We start from the raw sequence: 21,137 nt of genomic DNA on the forward strand, positions 1-21,137 counted from the left end.
CACCACCTAATTTTTATCGAAAATTATCAAAGGTGGTATCAAGAGACGCGTCCCGACCTCCGTTTGTAGAATCCGAAAGCGAAAATTAAAATTTTTATTTCTGTCAAAAGTTATAAGCAAAAAATCGGTTGAAATTTTCATGGGGTTGTTTTTTTTGGCAGATTTGTTGTACACACACACATACTTATGCAGAAAGGTGTTCTGCGCGCATTTAGTTTTGATCCCCAAACCGGTGTCGTATCCACACAGGTAATTTTTTTTAAGCGCGGCCTAAGGCCGCCAACGCAGAAGGGTGTTCTATGCGAAAAAAAACTATGGATCGACCCCCATATTTCGGACTCTAGGGGTTATTTAACGGTTTTTTGTAAATAAATTTCGGCAGAAATGATTTTTGATTTCCGCCTTCGGTTTCTTAAAACGGAGGTCGAGACGCGTCTTTTGATACCACCTCTGATAATTTTCGATAAAAATTAGGTGGTGCACCGTCTTGTGAAGCGTTACCAATTTTTCTTCATCCAAACATACCAGTTCAGGTTCTAAGTCAGACTAGAACTTATCCTGCAGGTTTGGAAAAGCTTTTAAACCTAGAATGATGTCGATGGTAACAACGGTCCCACAAGTTTTCAAGAAAATAGCATAAGCCAGCCATGTCACATTATGCCGGATGAATCCCTACAATCCATACTTGGATTTGGCGGAGATACTGAAATGGGCATGAAAAAAAACTCATTTGTATAGAGAAAAAAATTAATCTGGTAAAAGTAGTAAGCCTCACCCAAACATACCAATTCAGGTTCTAAGTCAGACTAGTACTTGTCCTCCAGGTTTGGAAAAGCTTTTGAACCTAGAATATGGAATACTTCGGTGTTAGACAGAACGAGTTGTGCATCGAGAAAAGGAGAGTGTCATATCGAGTAACAGCGATAGTCTGAGAGATGGAAGCTTAACACAAGATGTGTGAAAAGCATTTATACTCAAAGAGAAGGAAAAGTTGGTAAATGAAGCGCAGATATTGCAAGTGTTTCGAAAGTTGGTGGAAAATACTGCGTTTAAAATTGTAATGATATTGCGTTTGGTATTACCAGAGCTGTCAGCCAAATTACACTGTCAGTGTGTATCGTCAGATGTTAGTTAGTTGAGCGTCAACCAGCAACGTACATGCACGTCATTTTTATAAGTATTTGAGAACAACCAATGTAAATAAAACAATTGAACTAAAACATAAAAAGTATTGTTTCTTATACTTTTTACATGGTGTCAGAAGTCAAAGTACAGATTGGCTCGGAATAAATAATCACACCATCGATTTTCGTCAGTCACACGCAAAGAAAGGAGAATAGATTTTATCACATGGTGATGAAACATAACATCACAAGTGAATGCAATTGCGTACCACAGTGTGAGAGCATTACTGAAATTTTTGATTTGATTAATACTGATAAATTCAAATCAGCGGACCGGGTGCAAAATGGCAGAGGCACGGAAAGAATTGAAAGAACTGGATTGCTCGAATTTGTCAGCAGAATGGAAAAATTGGAAGCGAGATTTCTGAGTTTACATGATTGCAAACAACAAGAACGCTCAACCGGAACCAACGAAAATTGCCATATTTCTGTGGTTGATTGGCACAAAGGGTGCGAATATATACAATACATTATACCCAAATGATGGCTCAGAAAACTCATTATTGGGAACAGTTACTGTAAATCGTACAATTCCGGCAACTGTTGATCAACCAGAATGTGTTGTGGAAGAAATTCAGCAACGCACATTGTCTGAGGTCTTGAAGAAAAAGTCGAACGGGTTATCGATATTGCAAAAACGTTTGAATCGGCAAATGTGAACAAAGGAATCTTGGACTCCAAGAAATTAGTGGTTGCTAAGGTATCATCGTCACATGAGGTGGATGCGATCAACACAACAAAACGTTTTTGCTTTAATTGTGCTAAACCATGGGATCCAAAGCATAATATGGTATGTAAGGCAAAAGAAGCTATTTGCCGAGGATGCTCAAAAAAGGGACACTTTCAAGCCATGTGTCGCAAATCAAAGGGGCAGCAGAGTTATCAGATAACAAAAACCCATCGGAAAAATAACAACGTCGCTGGACTTAACTGGAGTGATCTCACAGGTAATTTGGTTGACAGCGGTAACACTTTTGGAAACACGCTTAGTTGTATGAAATTCATTTATAGAATAAATTCGAAAGACAATGGGACCAAGATATATAGCATAAGGGGCGAAACAGTAGAATTCAAAATTGATACTGGCGCTGACGTAAATTGTGTGCCGGCGAAACTAATTAGGAAATTGAATATTAAAACTCTTGATCGACAAAATGATTTCTCTGTTTTCGGTTATAGTAACAATAAAATTAGTATTCATGGAATTGTTAAATTGGAATGTTTTCATTTGTCCCTACGAACTAAACATTCGGCTCAATTTATTGTTGTTGATGACAATTTTGAACCAATTCGTTGATGCCATCGCTTGCATTACAAGGGAAAAATTTTTGGAAATCTAATCAAGACCTTTTTGGCGGACTTGGCAAATTTCCCGGAAAGTTTTCGATAATTCTAAAAGAAAAATCACAACCAGTATTACACTACAAGAAACGAATCCCACTGTCATTGATGGATTCCTCCTGTGGGTTAGGGGTTAGAATATGCCCACGGTAGGTATACCGGTCGTAAAAGGCGACCATAATACCATGGGTACCCAATCCATGAGTAAGGTGATTTTACTCGAAAGGTAGTAGGGTTGCGCGGGTATCACCCTGTGGGACCCTAGGCAAGGTCTTTATAAAAAATGCTACCGCGGGAGCGGGAGAAGCCAGTGTGACCTGATGCACTGCATCGTACGATGCTTTGTACTCAGGTCTCACCTCCTGTCCTGGGATGACCCCCTTGTGGGAGCATCGCGGTGGCTGTGGTTTCAATTAAGAGTTCACTTTATGACACGCTCTGAGTAGACTTGTTTTCCCTTGGGGACCCAAGACCCAAGGGAATTCGGTCTCTTGTTTGTCACAGCATACCCAATTTCATTGAGAAACTGAACCTGAGGGGCAGATGTAAGAGTTGGTCACATCCCATAATTGTGGCAACCGGAGAAAGATGGTGAAGAAATGTATGTCTATCGTCGGCCGAAAACAATCGATAATTGTACGAGTGGGCCGGTGCTCCTCTCGTCTTTTGAGATGTTGAAGCTACTTTAGACTGCGTTGCGAATAGGAGGCGTTCGCAGAATGGATGGCCGCATCCAAAAATGTGGCAAGATTTGATGCTGTCAAATCACTGCAGTGTGGCCGACTGCTATGCGAAGATGTTGCTGGGGCAAGTACTCGGTACTTGCAGGTCTGTGAGCGGAAATGTTGGACACATCCCTTTAATTGTGGTAGGAGTGTAATTGGAGTGAAAAATGGAGCATAATTGTTGGAGTGAAATAATAGTAGCAAAAATGGAAGCCAAAATGTTGCACAATATGGCGGCAATGTTTGTCAACGTAGTGTGGTCTTAAGCGATGTCGAGAGACATTGCTGAGGCGGGCACTCGGCACTCACAGGTCTGTGTGTGGAAAAGGTTGGTCACATCCCTTGATTTTAATTGTGATGGAGTTTAAGACGGAGCATAATTGGTGCCAAGCTCACTCTGTTTGTCAACGTAGTGCGGCCTTTAAGCAATATCTAAGCAAAACCAGCTCCGTCGTCAACAATGTTTTACACTCGGAACTCACAGGTCTGTGTGTGGAAAAGGTTGGTCACATCCCTTGATTTTAATTGTGATGGAGTTTAAGACGGAGCATAATTGGTGCCAAGCTCACTTTGTTTGTCAACGTAGTGCGGCCTTTAATCAATATCTAAGCAAAACCAGCTCCGTCGTCAACAATGTTTTACATTGTTGTAACACTGCAGGACAGGAAAGGTTGGTCACATTCCTAAATTGCGACAAAACACAATATCTCAATCTGATTAGCTTGTTAATCAGATATCGAGATATCAAATCAATGAAAGAGGGACACTGAGACAAGCACGGAACTCGCAGTAGAGTTGCCGTGCAACCCGGTGCCATTACCCGAAAATGGAAGGGGAGGATGGATAGTCCTCCCCGGCCAAACCAAAGCTGGTGGACCTGAACACCCAGCTCACCGATTGGTACCAACTTGTTGGGTGGAGCCACGAAGGTCGACCCTGATTGCCAAAAGTCTGAGGTTAGGCTGATCAGTCGACCCTGGAAGACGGACGCAGATGGAACAACGGTCAATGTCATCCTGAAGGGACCGGACAAGTTAATGTCCACCCTCTTGGATGCGGGCCGCTGTTACGTCAAGTGGTTCTCCTTCCCGGTTCGGCTGGAGAACCTAACCTATAGCTGCTTCCGTTGCCTGTTCTTTGATCACAAGGTGAGGGACTGTGGGTTGAAGGCTGCCGTCTGTCGGAGGTGCGGGCAGGAAGGGCATATTGAGCCAAAGTGCCATAATGGGGTGCAGTGCCGAAATTGCGCATTTAGGGGCAGACCCGCCGCACATCTTATGATGTCAGCGGAATGCCCGACATATGCTGCCGTTGTTGCCCGTGCACTCGCCAGACATTAATGGGTTTAGTCTTTCAACTCAACTGTCAGGGAGCGTACTCCGTTGTGTGTGAATTGGGGTCGCGTATGACTGATGAGAGTTGCAGTATTGCCCTGCTCCAGGAACTCTACACCACCAATGGGTGAGAGGTCTCCCTGGAGGGTTTAGGTCCTTTTGTGACCTTCGGGGCAATGCTGCAGTTGTGGTGAATGAGCCTAATTATGAATGCTTGTTGTTGAATGCGTCTGATTGGGGAGTATGTGTGAGCATTGAGGGCTCTTTCCGTAGAGCCATCTTTGCAAGCATATATTGTAAGTTTGGTGAACCCATGGAACCATATATCGAGTACCTCGATACGGTGCTACTACTTGCGAGTAGCACGCCAGTTATCATTGGTATGGATGCCAATGCCGTATCCCCTATATGGCATAGCAAAATATCCAGGACTTCTCCTGGATACGCTAGTCATGGACGGGGAGAGGCGTTGGGCGAGTGGGTACTCACTTCTCACGTTCATGTCGTGAACGAACCGCGTGAGTGGTACACATTCGATGGGCCCATGGGTAAGAGTGACATAGATGTCACCCTTATGAATGAGACAGCAGCGAGAGTATTCAGATGCGGATGAATAGTAAGGGGGGGGGGGTGAGGGGATAAGCGACCATAATCTCATTGAGATTGTGGTTGCTCCCCGTACCACCCCGGATAGGCTTGGTACGTCTTCCGTAATGGGGTGGCGTACTGCCGGGGCAAATTGGACTCTGTACGGGTTATACGTCGAGCAGGAGGTGACTGCTACACCCCTCGATGTGTTTGCAGAGCTTCCACTAGATCAGCAGATTGCCCTCTTGAATGCCTGTATCTGGCGGGTCAATGATAGCATGTTTGATAGGTGGAAGAGGCAGCGATATCATCGTGTCAGGTGGTGGACGCGTGAGCTAGCCCAGAAGAGGAGATCTGTCAGGAGACTGAGACGTCAGTTTCAACGTGCCCGGCATATTGATTCCGATGGTCTGTCCCGGCTCAGAAGTCAACTAAGTGTCAAAACGCGTGAATATAAGAGAATGATTGTAGAGGTGAAAGAAGAGGAATGGCGCAACTTCGTGTCTGAAAATTCGAACGACCCCTGGGGACAGGTCTACAAGATGTGTTGGAGTCGCCGCCAGACAGAAGTTAATTCCCTCCGTGTAGGCGAAAGAACAATATCAACATGGAGGGAATGTTCGGAGCTGCTTATCGAAGGGTTCTTTCCTAGGGCGGAGGTTCAAGTACCTCTCCTTGCACAGGATGTACCTGTACTTCCACTAGAAGTTGAAGAGCTGGAATATGCATTTGGTCTGGTTAGGTCTAAACGGTCTCCGGGTTTGGATGGGATAAACAGAGAAATGTGCAAGTGTTTGTGGAAGTTTATTCCGGAATACTTGGAAGCCGTTTATGATAAATGCATATGGGAGGGTTACTTCCCACGCGAGTGGAAAGCCGCTAGGGTTGTCGTTCTCTTGAAGTCGCCTGAAAAAATAAGATCTGATCCTCGGTCATAACGAGGTATCAGCCTTCTTCCAGTGCTTGGCAAAGTGCTGGAGAGGGTTATGGTTGAGCCTCTTCAAGAGCTAGTTGGGGGTAACCAGTCGGGTAGACAGTTTGGGTTCAGGAAAGGACGCAGCATTGAAGACGCCTGGATGCATGTCCAAGACTGTGTTGAGAGAAGCTCCAATAAATATTCCCTTGGCATATTTATTGACTTCAGGGGGGCGTTTGACTTCCTGCGCTGGGACAGGGTTATCGAGCGGTTAGTGGAGCTCGGCTGCCCAGAAATTTCTCTCTGGAGGAGCTATTTCTCGGACAGATGAGCTACTATCGTTGGTGCCTATGAAAGTGTGGAAAGGGAGGTGGCTCGAGGTTGTCCGCAGGGATCCATCTGTGGTCCATATTTGGAACATGATAATGGACTCCTTGTTAAGGCAACTCGAGCATCTTTGCAAGCTCTGCGCCTATGCGGATGAGGTGAAGGGGGATTCTCGCGCCAGCATTGAGCGTACCAGCGAGTCCCTTTGTAAAGTAGTGGCTGGCTGGGGCGCCCATGTTTGCGTAGAGATTTCGGTGGACAAAACTGTGATGATGCTGCTTAAGGGCAGATTGTCACAGAATCGCCCACCGGTTCTCCGCATCGGCGGGGTCAGCATCAGATATGCGACGAAAGTCAAATACCTGGGGCTGACAATGGGTGAGCGAATGAACTTCCTACCACACTTGGATGCTGTCAGGGATAAGATGCAAAATGTTTCGGGGCAGTTACGTCGTATCATTCGGAGTGACTGGGGCCCAAGTCGCCGTGCCGTTCGTACAATATATCGTGGTCTATTCGTAGCTTGCGCTACTTTTGGTGCCGCCATATGGTACCGAACGGTCATGACTGCTCATGGTCAGAGGCGCGTGCTGAGCATACAGATGTGCATGATGCTCCCATGCTTGCCCTTGTGTCGTACCGTATCTACGGATGCGATGCAGGTGCTTCTTGGTGCACCCCTCTCGACCTGGTGGTTATACAGCTCGCTGTTTCCTTCAGGCCGAGAAGGAGGGCAAGTTTGCCGCTGTTGGAGGATGAATGGGCCGCCGACGATAATGTGGAGAGTGGATGGTTAGAAAATAGGCGTCGACTAGAAGGGGTGGTTAGAGGGAAGTGGCAGGAGCGCTGGGACAATAGTCCCAACGGCAGGGTAACTTACGGGTACATCCGGGTCGTTTCATTTGTGGCGGAAAATCCAGACTTCAGATTTAATCTGAGCCTGGGTTTTCTGCTTACGGGTCATGGTCCTCTTAATGCATTCTTGCATAAGAGGAGCTTGAGCGAAACGGAGGGGTGTGCATGTGGGGCTGTATGTGAGGATTGGGTGCATGTGTTGTGCGAGTGCCCGGAGTACTCGGACATAAGGGATTTGGGTAGTTGTGGAGTTAATGTTGAAGAAGGAAGGGTTGATATGAGTGGAGTGCTCTCCACTAGTCGGACTATTGATTTGCTCAATAGGTATGCTTTGTTTAGACGGAGGAGACGTGGTGGTGATCGTGGTGGTTAATTCGTGTGTTTTTTTTTTTTTTAATTCGTGTGTGTGTCCGTGGATGTGAGGGGCGTTCTAACCCCACCTCACCCCTAGGCGGCCGGCCCGGAGTAGGTGGATACTCAACCGGAAGTGGCTTCGGCTGCGGAACTCATACCAAGACTTTAAAGTGGTACCACGGGGAAAAGATAGCCCGCGGAGCTTGCTCCGTTTCTGTTCGGTTGCGGTTGGCCCCTTTGGGAGCATGGTGGTGGCTGTGGTTGATATCCGAATGCGGTAAGAGTTGGTCAGCTCGAATGTGGAGTTGCATTGCAACCGGGTTCCATGACCCATAGAATGGAAGAGGTGTTAGATAGGCCTCCAACCCCACCAAGGTGATGATGTGTCCACTCAGATTATCGATTGGTACCAAGGTAAGCGAGCCTTGGGGGCTGGTCAGACCTGCTTTGACCTGTGTACTTGGTACATGCGTGAGGTTAGGTCTTCGAAGACAGGCACTCACGTTAAACCTACACTCGCTGTTGTCTGGAACAACCGGAGATGCCGGTTATATATGCTGTAAAACGGTGATGAAAGATGGTGAAGAAACGCATGTCTATCGTCAGCCGAAAACAATCGCTAATTGTACGAGTGGGCCGGTGCTCATTTCGTCTTTTGAGATGTTTGAGGCTGCTTTAGACTGCGTAAGCGAATAGGAGGCGTTCGCGGAATGGATGGCCACATCCAAAAATGTGGCAAGATTTGACGCTGTCAAATCACTGCAGTGTGGCGGACTGCAATGCAAAGATGTTGCTGGGGCAGGTACTCGGTCACTTACAGGTCTGTGAGCGGAAAAGGTTGGACACATCCCTTTAATTGTGGTAGGAGTGTAATTGGAGGCAAAATGGAGCATAATTGTTGCGTAATTGAGTGAAAATTGGAGCGAAATTAGTAGCAAAAATGGAAGCCAATAGTAGCACAATATGGCACACAATGTCTGTCAACGTAGTGTGGCCTCAAGCGATGTCGAGGGGCATTGTTGAGGCGGGCACTCGGCACTCACAGGTCTGTGTGCGGAAAAGATTGGTCACATCCCTTGATTTTAATTGTGATGGAGTTTTAAGGCGGAGCATAATTTGATGCCATGCTCACTCTGTTTGTCAACGTAGTGCGGCCCTTAAGCAATATCTAAGCAAAACCAAGCTCCGTCGTTAACAATGTATTTATACATTGTTGTAACACTGCAGGACAGAAAAGGTTGGTCACATTCCTAAATTGCGACAAAAACACAATACCTCAATCTGTTTAACTTGTTAATCAGATATCGAGATATCAAAATCAAATAAAAGATGGATTCTGAGGCAAGCACGGAACTCGCGGTGGAGTTGCCGTGCAACCGGGTGCCATTACCCGAAAATGGAAGAGGAGGATGGATAGTCCTCCTCGGCCAAACCAAGGCTGGTTGACTTGAACACCCCAGCTCACAGATTGGTACCAATTTGTTGGGCCGAAGATCAACGGACATTGATCTGTGTTTTACACCGGAGGTAGGTCTACGAAGACAGGGACTCCTGTAAGCACGCATTGTCTGTTGTCTGGAACACTCTGAGTGTGGATTTCGTTGCGAACGGTCGTATTTTGAAGTCGCGGACAGTGGTGTAAAGAAATTCGTTAAGTGAGTTTTAGTAGCATAAACAAAGGGGCGAAAAAAAACCTTTGTTTGTGTAATTTAGTGCAAAGTGTTAGACATTTGGAGCCCCAATTTAGCGGTCAATCGAAGGTCAATCTCCGCCGGAGCCCTAATTTTGTGCGCGTGATTTTGGTTGCTACCAATTTTCGCCCTAACCTCAAAGTGCTTGCACGTGGAGGTAGACTTTTGTGTGCGCGCATACAATAGGCTGTGATTTTGTACCCAGTGGAAAACTTGTGTGTGACTACACACTGTGCCGCTTGGGAACAGTGTTGGACTACTTGTTTAGTGAGAAATTGTGGACTGCCTGCGTGAGGGGGCATAAACCCGTACTCAAATCAGTGGCAGTACCAGCTTTAGTGTTTATAGTCTGCCCGTTCAGCTCGGCGTAGCTTTCGTGCCGGTCGACTCGTCCCCGATACGGGGAACAGTGTTCCGTCCGTCGGGGCGGTGGTAGTGACCACGTCAGCATCTGCTGACAAAGAGCGCACGAGCTACGTCACCGCGCTATTACTATAGCTGACGGGTTTGGCTGCTACTGCTGCTGACCACTGGTTCTGAGTGGTTATAGCCCTCTAACTCAGTGCAGCCTGCATTTGCCCGGTGGGCGCCGGTTTTCCACTGGTTTATACTTCCATATTCGTGACGTAAAAGTGTAACCAGGTTTGCCTCTGTGGACAGGTGCTTTGTGGTAATGAAGGGTGGTGCAAAAAAGCGCCCGGGGCCGCGTTCCGTCGGAGGTCGTTCTTCGACGGCCGCTGATGGGTCGACCTCGGGAGGGGACAAGGGTGTTAGGGCGCGACAATTTTTAAAAGCGAACTCAGGTAAGCCTGCCGTTGGGCAAACCTCAAGTCGCAAAGCAGAAGCCAGGTCGAAAAATGCGGGTAAGTCGGGGATACCGGTGGCGTCGGGGAAGGCGACCACCTCGAAAATCGGTGAGCAGGGGGGTAAGGGCGGGCCGAGTAAGTCCGCGAAGTCGGAGGATAAGGAGAGTATTCTCCCGAAATCCGACGACGACGCGGACTTAACCAGTCTGCCGGAATCCGGGCTATCCGGGGTATGTCCCTTAAGCTGGGACAAATCCGATGTAGCGGGGGGTGCCGGTTTCGTTGCTGAGTCCGTGGTGACTACTGTCGCTGGCGCCTCAACCGACGGTAAAGCAGCCCATGGCGTGCCAGAGACTGCTGCTGACGGTGAGGATGCAATCGACGGTAGTGTAACTGCGGGCAAAGACGCAAACGAGCCAAGTAAGGTAACGGAAGGGGAAATAGTTTCTGGGGGAGTGAATGTTGAGGCATCCGGGGAAAATGGCGCTTGCAGTGGTGCCTTGTGTAGCCCCCTGCCGGTACCGAGCCTTCCGGTGGTAAGTCCGCTGGGGGCAAAGCTACTGGTGTAGGATCCGCTGCATCTGGCGCTGGTGCCGGTGCTCCCAGGGCTACCTCTGGAGTGGATAACTCCTGGGTTGTCGCCCTAAAGAAGGTCACCGGAGGTGGGGTTGGAAGTATGCGAGAACCGGAAGCAAGACACCAGGGTGGGCATTCGGGGAGTTTAAGCGCAAATCTCCCCTGACGAGTTCATGGAGGAGGTCTTTCGCCTAATCCTCACGAAGGTCGACCCTAAGTGTCAGAAGTCAGAGGTTAGGCTGATCAGCCGACCTTGGAAGGCGGACGTCGATGGAGCAACGGTGACCGTCACCCTGGAGGGAACGGACAAGTTAATGTCCCCCCTCTTGGATGCCGGCCGTTGCTACGTTAAATGGTTTTCCTTCCCGGTTCGGCCAGAGAACCAAACCTACAGCTGCTTCCGTTGCCTGAGTTTTGATCACCAGGTGAGGGACTGTGGGTTGAAGGCTGCCGTCTGCCGGAGGTGCGGGCAGGAAGGGCATATTGAGGCAAAGTGCCCTAATGGGGTGCATTGCCGAAATTGCGCATTTAGGGGCAGATCCGCCGCACATCTTATGATGTCGGCGGAATGCCCGACATATGCTGCCGTTGTTGCCCGTGCACTCGCCAGACATTAATGGGTTTAGTTCTTCAACTCAACTGTCAGGGAGCGTACTTCCGTTGCGTGTGAATTGGGGACGCGTATGGCTGATGAGAGTTGCAGTATTGCCCTGCTCCAGGAACCCTACACTACCAATGGTGTGGTGAGAGGGCTTCCTGGAGGGTTGAGGTCATTTTGTGACCTTCGGGGCAATGCTGCAGTTGTGGTGAATGAGCCTAATTATGAATGCTTGTTGATGAATGCGTCTGATTGGGGAGTATGTGTGAGCATTGAGGGCTCTTTCGGTAGAGCCATCTTTGCAAGCATATACTGTAAGTTTGGGGAATCCATGGAACCATATATCCAATACCTCGATACGGTGCTACTACTTATGAGTAGCACGCCAGTTATCATTGGTATGGATGCCAATGCCGTATCCCCTATATGGCATAGCAAAATATCCAGGACTTCTCCTGGATATGCTAGTCATGGACGGGGAGAAGCGTTGGGCGAGTGGGTACTCACTTCTCACGTTCATGTTGTGAACGAACCGAGTGAGTGGTACACATTCGATGGGCCCATGGGCAAGAGTGACATTGATGTTACTCTCATGAATGAGCCAGCAGCGAGAGCGTTCAGTTTCGGATAGAGAGTAAGGGGGGTGAGGGGATAAGCGACCATAATCTCATTGAGATTGTGGTTGCCCCCCGTACCACTGTACCGAGGTATCAGCCTTCTTCCAGTGCTGGAGAGGGTTATGGTTGAGCGGCTTCAGGAGCTAGTTGGGGGTAACCAGTCGGATAGACAGATTGGGTTCAGGAAAGGACGCAGCATTGAAGACGCGTGGATGCATGTCCAAGACTGTGTAGAGAGAAGCTCCAATAAATATGCCAGCGGGTTAGGGGATCAGAATATACCCGCGGTAGGTATGCCTGTCGTAAGAGGCGACTAAAATACCAGATTCAAAGGGCTGTGTAGCGCAACCTTTTAGGTTGCCAGCGCAATATATAGCTTCTCCAAACCCAATTGTCAACCTCACCTATCCGCGGCGAATCCTGTTTCACTAGCAGACGAGGCTCTGGCGACCCCAAGCCCCTCATGGAACTTGGGGGTAGGGAGGGAGGGAATGGCCTGAAGGTTTAATGTGGCCACATAAATCGTTCCCGAGATAGTCGGGCTAGCACCTTAATGGTGCTATGGTACCGGAGCGTACCGGATTTGTATCCGGAAAAGGACCATCACATCGATAACACTCCCCAAAGCCTTCGGGGAGCAACCTTATCGCTACAACAACAACAACAACAACCAGCGCCTCAGGCGCCACGTTGGGCGCCATCTATTATGGCGCCCTCAGCAACTGTCAACGATGATCACTCCGAACAACCTGATCGGTCCAACCATCCCACCGCAACGCAGGTGGCTGCCCTACGGCTGCTCACCCCGGACTGGTGGGATGGTCAACTTCACAAGTTGACCAGGAATGACCAACGCGACAGCGCCTCAGGCACCAAATCCACGTTGAGCGCCATCTGTTATGGTTTCGCATCTTTAATGGAGCAGTAAGGAAGGCAGTCGGCATGATCTAGTGGTGCTCTGTGGCTAGTCATGTCGGCTGGGCGGGTTTCTTGCCAACCTTACTGTCCTGCGCCATACACAGAAAAAAGGCCCTATCATGCCTTTAAATGGTCACAAAGCGCAGAACGCATTCAAAACGCTTGAAATTCAAATTCAAAAACAACATCCGAACCGGATGCCACGGACAGACCGTTAAACATTCAAAATTTAAAATTAAAAAAAAAATTTACGCAAAAAGAAATTAACAAAAAAAAAAAGATTTAACCGAACCGGAAATGACCGGTTACTATTACTGAAAATCCAAAAAAATTAAAAAAGCTGAAAAAAATACAACAGGGGAAAAACAAGAAAGGCCGAATATACATAGGGGCGCCACGGGTGTTGTTGCGACGCCCGGTGCTTAGCCCACCCTCAAAACCATGGCCCCCGGCGCACCTAAATTTCGGTAGCCCCTTGCCAGGAAGCCCTATGTACCTTCTAAATGAAACATCAGCATTCCCGTTTCATTTTACAAGTTTATTTAAGATTCATTATATTTGAAAAAAAAAACTTAGACAAAATAAATACTTAATAAGTATTAGGTAAATTCCTGAAGATTTATACTACCGAATAGTCAATCTTATAAAATCAACGTCAAAAAGACCTGCCTCATCCTTGATAGTTGATTTGATTCTATATCTCCTTCACGTCTCATTAGTGAATAAAAAGGCTTAATCAGAAAAAAGGACAAAAAGGTGTAACCTGAGAAAATTGATTAGTCTGTTCTGATGTTGACTTTGTAAGACAAACGCTCTGATATAATCGTAGTTGTTTACCACAACTATGTGTAGGCATGTCAATAAATACAATACAACTAAGCCTATACTAAGGCTTATTCAAAAATATTATAAGGGAACCCTAAGGCAAAAGGAAATTTTTCAATTTTATGTATTACCCAATATGTAGTACGTAGTAAGATATATTTGTTATTATCTAATTTTATCCAATAAATGCTACCTTAGCTTATTTTATTTTACTTGACTCTATTGTAATCTATGGTTTTCTGAAGATTTAGCTAATTTTATTGCACGTGCCTTTATTTTATTTAGCTTAATTCAGTGTAGCGTAGTTCTATTTAATTATATTTTATTTTATTTCAGGTTAATTTACTTGGATTGGTTTACGTTTATGCCGTTGCAGCACAAAAGTTCACTAAAACTAACTAATCGGTTGTATTTGCAACCTTTGTTTATACCTTTATGAGGCATAAGTAAAAAAAAAAAACAATAAAGTATTAATATTGGTCTTATCGTATACAATATTACTACTGGCGATTTATTGCTTACTCATTCACCTGCTTTATTATTACATTTACCCCTATGCTGGGAGAAAATAACGTTCATTCTAAGAGATTCAATGCTTTAGACTCAGAAGCAAAACAAAGATCTTTGTCCCACTATTCAGAGTTACGCTTTTGACAATACCTGAGGTAAGCTTTGGCGAAACTTACAGCTAAACCGGAAGCACGTGTCTGTGCAGCTAAAATGTAATGGCATATTTTTAAATTTCATAAATGGTAATAATGGAGAAGATTCATAAAAGATCACTTATCGCAACAAAATTAACTTGAAGCAGCATAAAGTGCAGTAATTATAACTAACCGCTCCCTGCTTATGTGATGTTGTTCGGCTTTAACAAAATCTTCTTCCAACATGTATTAAATTGTCGGTACGGTCCTGAAATCTGTTAATCCCTACCAGTTTTACAGCACAATCAACGAAATCAGCGGAATAGAGTTCGGGCTAAGGGCTTTGAATTTCTAAATCTATCGAAAACGAGCTTTACCATGACAGGCTTGGAAAGTTGTGTAGTCCTCTTACATCACCTAAGCCGGATACCAAAAAAATTGTTCGTTGTTTTACTGTGTTGCGGTCTGCTGCAAGTGTTGAGGAAAATATAAATGTAATCTTTTATGCATCGCTATTTAAAATATATGTTTTCTATAAAGAATGCCGTATACAATTACTTATTCGCTTATAAATAAAAATTAATAAATTTTCACATTCTTAGTTTGTCCGTATTACGGAACGAACTCACCATGTTTCTAACGTCGTTGTTGTTGTAGCTGGTTTTGCAGCAGGCCCTGCTGTTGTTGTTACTAATGCTGGGGGTGTTGCAGCAGGCCTATGTTCGGCGGCCTTGCTGTTGGTGTGGTTAAAGCTGGCGGTGTTGCAGCAGGCCTAAGTTCGGCGGCCTTGCTGTTGGTGTGGTTAAAGCTGGCGGTGTTGCAGCAGGCCTATGTTCGGCGGCCTTGTTGTTGGTGTGGTTAAAGCTGGTGGTGTTGCAGCAGGCTTATGTTCGGCGACCTTGCTGTTGGTGTGGTTAAAGCTGGCGGTGTTGCAGCAGGCCTATGTTCGGCGGCCTTGCTGTTGGTGTGGTTAAAGCTGGCGGTGTTGCAGCAGGCCTATATTCGGCGGCCTTGCTGTTGGTGGTAAGTCCGATGGTTGTTGCGCGTTTGGTTGGCGCTGACAGTGGTGGTCGCGCTCGTAGTTTTGCGCTGTTGGTGGTCGTTGCGCTCGAGGTGTTCGCGCTATTGGTGGTGGTTATTGACGCGATTACGTTGGCGCCGTTTATGGTATTAGTTGTTGCGCACCTGGTGGCTGTTGCGCGTTTGGTTGGCGCGGACAGTGGTGGTTGCGCGTCGAAGCGGTTGTTATGGGCACTGCGATGGTGGTTGGCGCAGTTGGTGGTGGATGCGCTAAGCACACTTAAAGAGCGTGCTTGATGGTGCTCGGTTCCTAAAAATTTTTTGCGCCGTCGTCCAGTTATTGCATCTACTGCCGAAATGAATGAGTGCTCGTTGTTAGTTTGAAACTCTCTGTAGTATTGTTATGGCCGACAATTAGTTTGGAGGCCACTGTGGCTTTGTTGCAGACCAAGAGAAAACACGTGAAATTTTCTCATATACACAGCCGCCCCTTTCATGAGCGATGAAAAATAAATGCTTATCTAAAGTGTAGCAGACACATTTAAGATTTTAGCACGATTCCTTTGTTTTTCAATGAAAACTTGCACCCTTCACCAAACTGCTGGGGTTTAGTTTTCTATAAACGCATTAACGGCATCTCCTTACACAAGTGAATTGCAGTTATTTTCCACACAGTTCTAACGCCAATATGCGAAAACTGTGCCGCTTTTGTCGCACTATCTTATTTTATATCAGTTTCTTTATTTATCGAATTCTTTTCAGCAAAAGAAGCTTTTGCAAAGCGCAGCACCCAATTTACTCAACCGAACTACCGCAAAATTTCTAAGAAGTGCCAAATAACGCAACAAAACTACGAACTACTTTCTACGCCGAATTTTCCCACCATCTTTCTTCGCAAAATTGGCCACACGTGTGGTATCGTCGAAATTTTTTTCCTCTTCCATTCAGCGATGGAAAAACGCAGTTATCTAATACTGTTTTCACACAGACGGCTTATTGAATAATAAAGGCAGTTTTCTACATTAAGACGCTTATTGAGCTCAATCTTCCCTACAAAATTCGAATCTATTATTATTTCATTAGTAGCTAATCGAATGCCTAATGTAGTCAAAAGCACAATGCAACTCTGTTGGCAGCGTTCCGCTTCCGTTTCCGCTTCTTAGTTTTCAAAGCAAATGTCATTGTCTGCATGGCGGAACGATACAAGGTGGCCGCATCGAACAGCTGATTATAACCTTTTTTATTTGATTTGATACATCAACTACCGGCGCAGTACGATTTTGACATTTGTCCATCGAATTTACAAGTACACGGAATTTTGTTTGTTTGTAGGTATGTCACCATGCTCCCACCTTGTATCGTTCCGTCATGATTGTCTGTCTCATCCTTCATACTAACCGAGCAGTTACTTCTGTGTGAAAGCAGAAAATTTAAGATTTAATTAGCAGGTGAAATGAGATCATTAAGTTTCTGTGTGAAAATAGTATAATACTGTTTTCACACAGACGGCTTATTGAATAATAATGGCAGTTTTCTACATTAAGACGCTTATTGGGCTCAATCTTCCCTACAAAATTCGAATCTATTATTATTTCATTAGTAGCTAATCGAATGCCTAATGAAGTCAAAAGCACAATGCAACTCTGTTGGCAGCGTTCCGCTTCTGTTTCCGCTTCTTAGTTTTCAAAGCAAATGTCATTGTCTGCATGGCGGAACGATACAAGGTGGCCGCATCGAACAGCTGATTATAACCTTTTTTACTTGATTTGATACATAAACTACCGGCGCAGTACGGTTTTGACATTTGTCCATCGAATTTACAAGTACATGGAAATTTTTTTGTTTGTAGGTATGTCACCATGCTCCCACCTTGTATCGTTCCGCCATGATTGTCTGTCTCATCCTTCATACTAATCGAGCAGTTACTTCTGTGTGAAAGCAAAAAATTTACGATTTCATTAGCAGGTGAAATGAGATCATTAAGTTTCTGTGTGAAAACAGTATAACTGTGGCGGCGATTATCGATTGGTTTTTGTTATGGTTAGCTCATCCCTACAGCCTTATACATGTCGTGTTCCGGATGTCAAACCTTTGTGTTGATGTTAGGTGAATGGAACGTAGAGAAAGCGTAAAACTTTGCAACTTTTGTATGTTGTGGGAACGTCGTGCGCTAAATTAGGTAAAATTTTACCACCACGACAGTGCATAATTGCCCATGCATCGGATGCATTTTGTGTTTGCCATCTCCTTTTGACAATCTCTATGCCAGTACAATGAAACGAATAAAATCAGCTGATGAGATGAGCCACCTACACAATTGAGCCAGGTGTTATTGAAAATTCGTCAATGTCATGGGAATTTTTGGGCGATGCCACCCGCACGAAACTAACAAAATTTTGTTTTAACCACCCCAGGCAGACATGAGTGAGGGTGAATCCTAACCTTTTTCCTATCATCAGCCAACTGGTACGTTCCAAGGGTGACTCTCCCAAGTGGACCATAACAAGAATATAGCGAAAACTCACAACGTTCTAAGTGTGTCGCTGTTGTATCGTGCTGCTTGGCATTAGCAATTGGCAATTTAATACCGAAAATCTAAATTTAATAAAAACATCGAACAACAGAAAACCATTAATCGGATTAAAACCTCGCAAAAAGAAGTTGGATAATAAAAGATTTCACGTTTTTACTTCAGTAGTCGAGTATTTTAATCACATTTTCTTTAACCACATACAAAATGGCGAATACAAGGAGGGACTTAAGGGAATTGGACTGCTCAAACTTATCAGTGGAGTGGAAAAGCTGGAACCGCGTCTTTTTAGTGTACATGATTGCGAAAGACAATAATTCGTTGTCGGAATCAACAAAAATTGCAATATTTCTGTGGCTTGTGGGTACAAAAGGCGCTAACATCTGCAATACCTTATTTCCAAATGATGGATCTCAAAAGTCGTTATTGCGCATAATTACAACACTTACAATACCAGCTACAGCGTTTGACATGCTTTGCCTGCCGCAGAAAAATGTAACAATGGAACCTAATAAATTTAATAACATGCGCCAAAAAGAGCGTCAGCCGTTTAATGAGTTTTTGACGGAACTTCGAGTCCAACTACAAAAGGTGTGAATACAATTGCACATGTGGTGTGTCATACGAAAATCGAATGTTACGTGATCGTATCATAACAGGAGTTTTTGACAAGAAGCTTCAATTGAAATTGCTTGATGGGCGTAATGGGAACCTAGAAAAAGTGGTAGAAATGTGCAAGACATTTGAGGCAGTAAGCGTGAATAAAGAAATTTTGGCAACAAAGCAATCAGTCGCAGCTGTAACATCAATATTGGACAAAGAAAAATAGGAGGTAAAGGCCATAAACATAGTAGGCCGGCGTTTTTGTTTCAATTGTGGCAATTATTGGAATTGGGATCACAAAGGGAAATGTCCGGCAAGGAAGTTCATTTGTGTATGCGGCAAGAAAGGCCATTTTAAGCAGATGTGTCGCAAAAATGCCAACATGTCGGGAGCAGATAAACGGGAATTTAAACCACAAGGGAAGAAGCAAGTCAATACTGTTCGTTGGGATGAGTTTTCAGGTAAATTTACGAAAGGAAATTGTAAGTTGGGATCAAATCTTAGCGTTAAAAATAATCTCTATAGAATAAACTCGAACGGAAAGCAAATTTTTAAGATTTTTAAGATGGACAAAATCGTACCTAGTAGGAAATAAGACAATTGAATTTAAAATTGATGCAGGAGCGTACGTGAACCGTATACCATTAAAAATAGTACAAGAAATGAATTTAAAAATTAACAAAAAAAAAAAAAAAGACGTTCATGTATTTGATTATAGTAATAAACTTATCAACATTTATGGTATTGTTGAAGTTGAAATTTTTGATTCATTTGTATATGAAAATGAGGATATCTTTACTGGCCTAGGCAAAATACCTGAAACAATTACTTTATACTTGGATGAGAATGCAATGCCGGTGTTGCATTACAGAAAGTGCTTCCCGGATTCCATAGTTAAAAAACTTAAACCAAAAACGATGTGGTGAAGAAAGGAATCATATCACCAGTCTGTTATCCTACTGATTAGGTTAATAACATGCAAGCCGTTGAAAAAGCCAATGGTGACTTACGGATTTGTCTAGATCCGAAGCAACTTAACAAATGCCTTAAGCGTGAACACTACATTATTCCAACTATTGAGAACTTCACGTCAGAATTGGCTAATAAAAAAATATTTTCGGTATTAGACTGCTCGAATGGGTTTTGGGTTTAGTTTTGACAAAAGGAGCTCAGAATTAACAACATTCATTACACTTTTTGGTAGATATAAATTTGAGAGGCTGCCATTTGGGTTGAATTTGGCTCCAAAAATTTTTCAAAGAAGAATGTTTCAAATTTTCGGAGACATACCGGGTTCTTTGTTTATTTTGATGACATAGGACAGTCAATTTAAGAATACTAACTCAGAAAATCACTCCTTTTTATTGGGACGAAAAACATGAAAGGGAATTAGAAAGCTTAGTTAAAATCATTGCATCTAACCCTGTTTTGCAGACTTTTAACTCAACGAAACCCGTTGTTATTCAGGCTGATGCGTCTAAGGATGGGTTAGGCGCGGGGTTAATTCAAGAGGATCGTCCTGTACCGTTTGCATCTCGAACCCTAAGCAAAAATGAACAAAAATGGGCACAAATTGAAAAAGAGCTTTTGGCGGTGGTCTTTGCCTGCAAACGATTTCATGGCTTTGTGTATGGTCGATCATTCATTGTCGAAAGTGATCACAAACCGCTGGAGGTATTAAACCTGCGCGATATTGATGCAGTCACACCAAGATTGCAAAGAATGTTCATGATGTTGTTAAAATATCCAAAATTAAAAATTGTTTATAAACCGGGTAAGGAGATGTTGTTAGCTGCTTTGTTTGTGAGTATTCCATAGAGTACATACGTGAGAGTAATTTCCAAAGTACTTTCACTGTAGTACTCCATGGAGCACCCACAGCGGATCATATGCCAAAGTACTAAAGAGGAATTGTGTTGGAAAGAATTATCGAAGTGAATTTAATTTAAAATGAAAGTAAATGAAGAGGGCAATACAACTTTTATATTTAATACTACGAATATTCTTATGTTATTTAGCATTTGCGTGAATAAAGAAACTAATATAATACGCATACGCATACGTGAATAAAGAAACTAATATAATATGTATACATAAAACCAGTGCGCTGTTGCATTTTATCAGAGTTGCCAAAGTAAAATTTTATTATTAGTTATTTGCATGCAATATTTTACTTTTGGCAACTCTGTTCGATCGTCATCGTGTCGTGATCACTGTCGTTAAAAAAAGAGCAATGATCGGCTGATGGTGGTCCGCAAACGCATTGCAAGGGAGTATTGTTAGAGTCGTGTGATTGTCCATACTGCTCACACATATACGGTATTAGGTTATCGAAATGTAAACAAACTATAATGCTGTACTGTTCTTACATTCACGTTAACTGTCAAATGGCAATCAGTTTTTAAGTTATATACCTGTAACTTTACGAGTATTTTTACAGTATTTTTACGTTAATACGACCGCCTTTTGACTAATATTATGACCGTTTTTTTCCTTGGATTATATCTGAAATTTCTATATAAATAAAACATTCCTTTAATACAAATCCATTAACATTTCTTTTCTTCAATATTTTTATAATATGTTAGATTATTTATAATAGTTGTAAATTATTAACTATAAGTCATAAGGAAGGAATAGTTTTGCAGTCTTGTTAGTGCAAAGAGGATAAATATAATAAGAGCC

At 44.1% G+C, this 21,137-nt stretch overlaps 1 long non-coding RNA gene across 1 annotated transcript; it reads left to right on the plus strand.

Moving 5' to 3' along the window:
* Nucleotides 1-1,823: 1,823 nt before the first annotated feature.
* LOC137242259 (uncharacterized) lies at nt 1,824-14,934 on the plus strand. Its single transcript, XR_010950155.1, has 2 exons — nt 1,824-2,131; nt 13,992-14,934. It is a non-coding gene; the product is annotated as an uncharacterized lncRNA (long non-coding RNA).
* The last annotated feature ends 6,203 nt before the right edge of the window (nt 14,935-21,137 follow it).

This window comes from Eurosta solidaginis, chromosome 2 (assembly GCF_040869045.1).
Source record: "Eurosta solidaginis isolate ZX-2024a chromosome 2, ASM4086904v1, whole genome shotgun sequence".
In the NCBI taxonomy this organism is placed as follows: Eukaryota; Metazoa; Arthropoda; class Insecta; order Diptera; family Tephritidae; genus Eurosta; species Eurosta solidaginis.